General features: G+C 39.7%; 1 protein-coding gene across 1 annotated transcript in view; it reads right to left on the bottom strand.

Annotated features, from left to right (window-relative positions):
* Window positions 1-2,746: 2,746 nt before the first annotated feature.
* The window catches only part of LOC140932353 (uncharacterized), an 83,110-nt gene continuing 79,204 nt past the window's right edge, over window positions 2,747-6,652 (bottom strand). Inside the window, exon 22 of the mRNA XM_073381973.1 lies at window positions 2,747-6,652. This exon is cut by the window's right edge and continues 607 nt beyond it. The gene's annotated coding sequence lies outside the window, so the exon portion shown is untranslated.

Raw genomic sequence — 6,652 nt, 5'->3', positions numbered from 1 at the left:
ACAATGCTTATGCAAAATTTTGGCAAACAAGGAATATTATGGGAGATATGCAAAGGGCGAATACACATCAGGGGTGAATTTATAAAATTTATACAAGTGTAGCCATTGCTTTAAAGTCTGAAAACAACAGTATACCTATAAAAGTTGTTTTAAATTGACCCCAGATTGCCTTGCTATTGTTTAGTTTTCACTTAATCTAGGATAAACTTTTTCTTTGCCAAAAATAGCAGGAATTGAGGGCTGTACCCCTTATTTTACTACACCTGGCTATTTCAAAAGAACTTGGGAATGATTGAATCAGGTCACGTGACATACACCAAGTCTCTGTTCAGACGTATTACCAGACAGGAGTTAATCATTAGAACATTGATTACGCGTTTTGTGTTGATTTCCACTCCGTTGTTCATTTTACAACAGAGTAGAAATCAACACAAAACTTGTGATACATGATGATCAGACAAGTGATTCGCGGAGACGGAGATAGGTTAGTGGCTATTCCCAATTCATGATACCGGAATGACTTTCATTCTGGAATGAATCAGCGATAATGAGTCGAAAAATGTATCAACGCCAGAAATGAATGGAATAAAACCATTTAACCGCTTAAACAAGCGCCAACTAATTTGGAGTTGCTGTTAAGGAACTTTTGACAACACTGTTGTTGGCCGTTTTTTCCAAAAGAAATGAAAGCACAGTAGTGATCGACACTTGTGGGGTTACGGATAGTTTTTTGTGGCGCCACGAAATAGAACGGCTCGGGACGGTACAAGTCGCTCACATACATCGTAAAACGTGCCGGCTTGGTTGGCCGAGAGAGGTTGGAGCACAACATTCCAGTCCTCAATCCCGAATATTTACAACCTCGTCCCCAGGGCGCTTTTCCCTGGCTTTGGAGGTGGGGCACCCCAGGGAAATGCGTCCTGGGGACGAGGTTGGAATATTTACTTCCCTCACCGTGGGTTCTAAGCCTTGCTCCTACTGGTTTACTTCGCGACGGGCCTAATGGGTGTTTACACTGTACCCTGCACCAAAGTATGGCACAAAACCAGAGATCATAATATCATGTCTCTTGACAAAACCCATCCGATATGTTACGCTCCACTCTCGAGATCAGAGCGGCACAGCTTCGCTACGTCACAGAAATCGCGCTGCGACAACCATTCTTATGTGTGAACAGAAGCCCTATCCGGTATAGTCTCCCTCGCAGCCGTTTTTAGTATCGTCACGCAACGCTCCTCGGAGAGGAGCGTTGCGTGACGATACTAAAAACGGCTGCGAGGGAGACTATATCCGGTATGATTTTCGTGACTGTTCAAGTGTCGTCTTCTTTCCTTCTTTTCCTATTTTTAATTCAATTCAATGTTATGTTTGCGTTGAACTTTATAATGCAAGCATTTCGTAGGATTGGCTGGGATGCTCAACGCTTGTAAGTTGATCTCTGTGTTAGAGAAGAGCTTTTTTTGATAAAAGTCGAGATTTATAAAAATCTACAATTAACCATAGCTAGAACTTTGAAAATACTCCCACCTTGCGGCTCATCCAGAAAAGGCATGGAGTTTAACCTATCTGCGTACTTTACGCTTTATTTCTTTTTCTAGATTAGGAACGGTTGAATTTCTGATTCAGATATGGGCCGTCTCCTTGACCCTTATCAAGAGACGCGAGCGCTAGAATCAAAAATTTGCATAATAAACCATTAATAAACAATTATTGGATGAGGTTTTTGTGGTATCCGAGGTAATCAAGGTTAGTGTTATCAGTCGCGCCGAAGGCCGAGGCTTACAACATTTACCGAGACCTTGATTATTCAGAATATCACAAAACCCGAATCTAATAACTGTTTTATTATACATTGTTTTGAGGAAAATAACACACATTCGTAAGGAACCGAATTGACATTGTTCTTGGAAATCCAAATTTGGCCGATAAAATATGCTCCGCCTCCAAGTCGTTCCAGGATTTTATAAACAGTGTGCCCTCAGACTCGCCGTCAAGCTTCAATCATGTAACCGCCGAGGAACTCAAAACAATAAAAAATTAAAAGTTTCAAGGACGGTAAGTCCCCAGAAGCTGACAACATTCCAGTTTCTATTATCAAAAAAACACTTGATCTCATTTCAGATCCGCTGCTATCAATTATTAACCTATCTTTGTCATCAGGAGTTTTTCCAGATAGACTGAAAATATCTAAAATTATTCCCATCTTTAAATCTGATAACGCTAGCTTAGCACAAAACTATCGACCAATTTCTATACTTCTTGCCTTTTCTAAAATTTTGGAAATTTATAATCGCATATTTAAATTATTAGTCGATAATGACATATTAGTTAAATATCAATTCGGTTTTCGTCCTGGCCACCCTACTTCCCCCGCTTTGAGTAATTTTTTGAACAAAGTTGCTAACGCCGTTGACTGCGAAAAATATTTAGCCGGAATATTTCTTGACTTATCAAAAGCCTTTGATACCCTAGATCATGCGATACTACTATCAAAATTGGAAGCGTGCGGCATCACTGGGACAGCCTATCAATGAATAACTGACTATTTTCGTAATAGAATGCAATATGTTCAAGTTGTCGATTCTAAATCCGATCATAATGACCCGCAAGCCTTAGATACGTGCACGACGGTCATCTGAATTGACCGATTGCGCAATATAAAACAAAGAAAGTGTTGACAACATAGTGCAGGACCGAAGGTCGCAAACCATGAGAAACCCCTGGAACTTATTACTCGCACGTCATCTCGCTAATTCATATGACATTTTATTCCGACAAGAGCAATTAACACAATCAAAATATACTTTTGTCCCCAAACGATAACCGGAACCTCCGTAAATACATCATCGATTTTATTTTAAAAATTACAAATGTCTTTTCAAAGAGAGCAACTTCAGAACACTCGGCCATTTTACTTAAATTCATTTACATTGTGCGGGCCGCGCCGAAACGTTTCTTTGTAACTACCACGTGAAACCAAAATTTCCAGGTGATTAAAAGCAAAAGGACGCGCGCGAGGAGAACGCGAGACCACAAAAATATTGTTTTCGAAATGTAACCGCATTAGCAGAGATTCTCCTTGAACGGATCGCAACAGTATTGTTCTAAACAAATATCAAAAAGAAAAAGAAAAGCCTTCTTCCGAATAAACGGTTACGTACTGTGCTTTCTAGCCTGCGTAGCATGGCGGTTTTGTCGAGCCGGGCGCACGAGCGGCGAAGCCGCTAGAAAAATAAGTTGCTCCAGCCCCAAACTCCTCGTGGTTTCTTTTACTAACAAATGCCAAAAAATATAACTGGCGGAGGGTCTCCTACAAGAAAATCTCCAATTAAAAAACACTCTAAGACACACATAGAGCTTTTGTAGCTTGTAAACCCCTTAATTTTCCAGTTATTGCGCTAGTGATTTCATAATACCTTGGCGTTTAAATCACAGAATCACGGGCGTGCCACCTAGTGTTTCTGTTGCATCACAGAACTCGCACTTAGGAGTTTAGAACACCATTGTATTACAATAAAACTCGCTTACTGAAGCTAAAACATATAAACCTTTAAATTTCCACTTGGTGCGCAAGTGATTTCATAATGCCGTGGTGTCTAACTCACAGAATCACGGGCGCGCCACCTAGTGTTTCTGTTGCTTTAAAAATCGCACTTAGGAGTTTAGAACACCATGGCATTACAATAAAACTCGCTTTTTCAAGCTAAAACATATTAGACATAGTAACCCTTAAATTTTCTTCTTTGCGCAAGGGATTTCATAATACCGTGGTGTCCTAACTCACAAAATCACGGGCGTGCCACCTAGTGTTTCTGTTGCATGATAAAACTCGCACTTAGGAGTTTAGAACACCAGGGCATTACAATAAAACTCGCTTACTCAAGCTAAAACGGATTAGTCTTTAAATTTCCACTTGGTGCGCAAGTGATATCATAATGCGGTGGTGTCTAAACTCAGAGAATCACGGGCGTGCCACCTATTGTTTCTGTTGCTTTAAAAATCGTACTTAGGAGTTTAAAACACCATGGCATTACAATAAAACTCGCCGCACGCCTTGTCTTTTTTAAAAAATAGTCATCCTTGAAATATGTTAAGGTGCTTGTTAGTGATTTCTCTTCAGGCTTTTCTCCGGCCTTCCATTCCTTGTTCTTAGTTTCTATACAGTCCTCTCGCAAGAATGTTACGCCGGAATACTAATGGCAAAAGTGAAACTCACCTTTTTCCCCGCAAGCAGCTATTGATCAAAAGACTCCCTTAACAATGACTTCCATTCCCATACCTAATTTTCTAAAATCCTGCAATGCATAGCTGTTTCTTGACTGAATAAAGAGTTACATAGCGGCAGCAGCGAGATTTGGTAATTTTTTTGCGGGCTTTGGACACGTTTTGGTGGGATGGCGGTTTCACTATTCGTCCGAATCCATTTTGATCGCTTGGTCTCTGTGTTTTCTGCCTCTACTATGACACCTTCATTTACTAACAATAGTATTTCCGCAACCCGTCGTCTGAAATAACGGAAATTTTTTATGTAGCCCGTTTGCACACGCTTTACATCATTAGCAGCAGATCATGCATGATAGTCACCAAACAAATACAGTCGGATTAGAAGATCTAACGTTTTCAACATCAAAATGCCTACCAGACTGCCGATGAATATTACACCTTACACGTTTATCGTAATATCGTTAGGCTCAGAAACATTTTGAAGGCATAGGAAGACCGTCTTATTCTCGTAATGTCATAAATCTACAGACGCACACACCGTCCTTTACGTTCATCTCAAGAATGCAATGCTGGCTCTACATGTATTCGATCAGAGGTCAAATCATAATGTCACACTACTTCCATATAAAGAAAAAGTCAATCATTATTTCCATTGTTTTGGTTAAATTTTTAACTATAGTGCGTTGAATGTACAAGATTCCATCAGAGAGATGCCATAAAAATACGAACACAACGCACCAGCGCGTGCGTGACACGCGATTCACTGTGGAAACTGCAGTTTAGCAAGCTTACGCCAAAGAAATTCGTTGAATCTGCCCACACAAAGCCTCGGAGATCAATGATTGCAATCTGCTTTGGCATCCATCTTTCCTTTCCGATGAGTAGTACGCTGTGTGTTCAAGGACTGCGGGTTTTACATAATAAACATTTTGAATCAACGCTTTTATCTAGCAACATTCACCCGATTCTATTTGAAGCTCTGCGACCTTCAATACGTACGTTAAATACAATATGGAACTACGCTACATTTTACTGCATACTGGAAAAGACCAGAAAGGAAACGCTTGAGTCGTAGGCCACGCGCGATTATTCTGGATAACTCGTGAGCTGAGAACGCGAATCTCTGGCTTATCTTAAATTGTACTCTCTTCCCAATTACTCTATTTACAGATGCCGCCTTAATCTTGTTAGAAAATGTGACGCTTTATCGAATAACTGACCACTGATGATTGGACCAAACGGTACAGAAACTAATTGCTTTTCCAGTAGGTATTGCTTGTCACTCAAACCCTAGTGTCCTTAACAACGCCAGCGTCCTGTGGTGTGCAAAAAAAAGTCGTATGCGGGTCCTCACGCTTTAAGACAAATTTGTGGCGTACGGCATGGCTCTATACTAGGCCCACTCTTTTTTTACTATTTATATCAATAATCTCCCAGCCTGCTCTAGCTTTAATGAACTCGAATATATTTGCTAATGAAACCAGTATATTTTTTGAACATAGCGACCTGGATGTACTTACCTCCCATATGGCTAAAAGCCAATAAGTTATCAATCAACGTTAAGAAAACATAACTAATGATTTTCAGACCAAGGCAAAAAAAGTTACCTATCACAAGGCAGATTATTATAGAAAATAATGTACTTGAACAAGTAGATAATATTAAGTTCCTCGGAGTTTATATTGATCTGCACCTTGCGTGGAAAAGTCATGTTAATTTTTTTGTACCTAAGATTTCTAAATCTGTCGCGTTACTTTATAAAGCTAAATACTATTTGCCGTCAAAACCTCTTCTTACATTATACTATGCGCTATTTATCCATATCTTACCTACTGCAATTAAAAATGGGCCTCTACATATGTCACCAACCTACAACGAATTTACCTGGTACAGAAAAGAGCAGTCCGGACGATCTCTAACGCTGACTACAAGGCTTCAAGTAAACCTCTCTTTACAAATTTGAAAATTCTCGATGTTTTTAGTATCTACTCGCTCCAAGTAAGCTCTTTCATGTACCTATATCATCATGAAGCTTTACCTATTTCTTTTACTCAAATCTTGCAAACTGGAAATCAGATTCATCAAGCTTCATCAAGCTTCATCTGGTTATCTACTTAAATACATCTAATTAAATTAAAGTGACCATTTAATACCCGAATCTGTCAATGGCTGTTTGCCATGAAAGCAGTTAAAATCCCGCTTCGGGCTTGGCAATTAGCCCTTCATAGAAGTTAATCACGTGACCGTGTTTATCACGAAAGACAGACAAAAATAAACACGGCAATCGTGCCTAAGAGAACTTTCTGAATAAGCTGAATAAGCATATAAAGAGAGAAAGAAAACTCTTTCTCCTTAAAAAAATACACTCCCACATGTACAGGTGTAGCATATTTCAATCGTTTTTGCCTGTCCACACGAAAACGCTAAG

The sequence above is a fragment of the Porites lutea genome, chromosome 1, assembly GCF_958299795.1.
Source record: "Porites lutea chromosome 1, jaPorLute2.1, whole genome shotgun sequence".
Classification (NCBI taxonomy): Eukaryota; Metazoa; Cnidaria; class Anthozoa; order Scleractinia; family Poritidae; genus Porites; species Porites lutea.
Note: the sequence above shows the minus strand (reverse complement) of the source record. Positions and strands in the feature narration are given on the sequence as shown.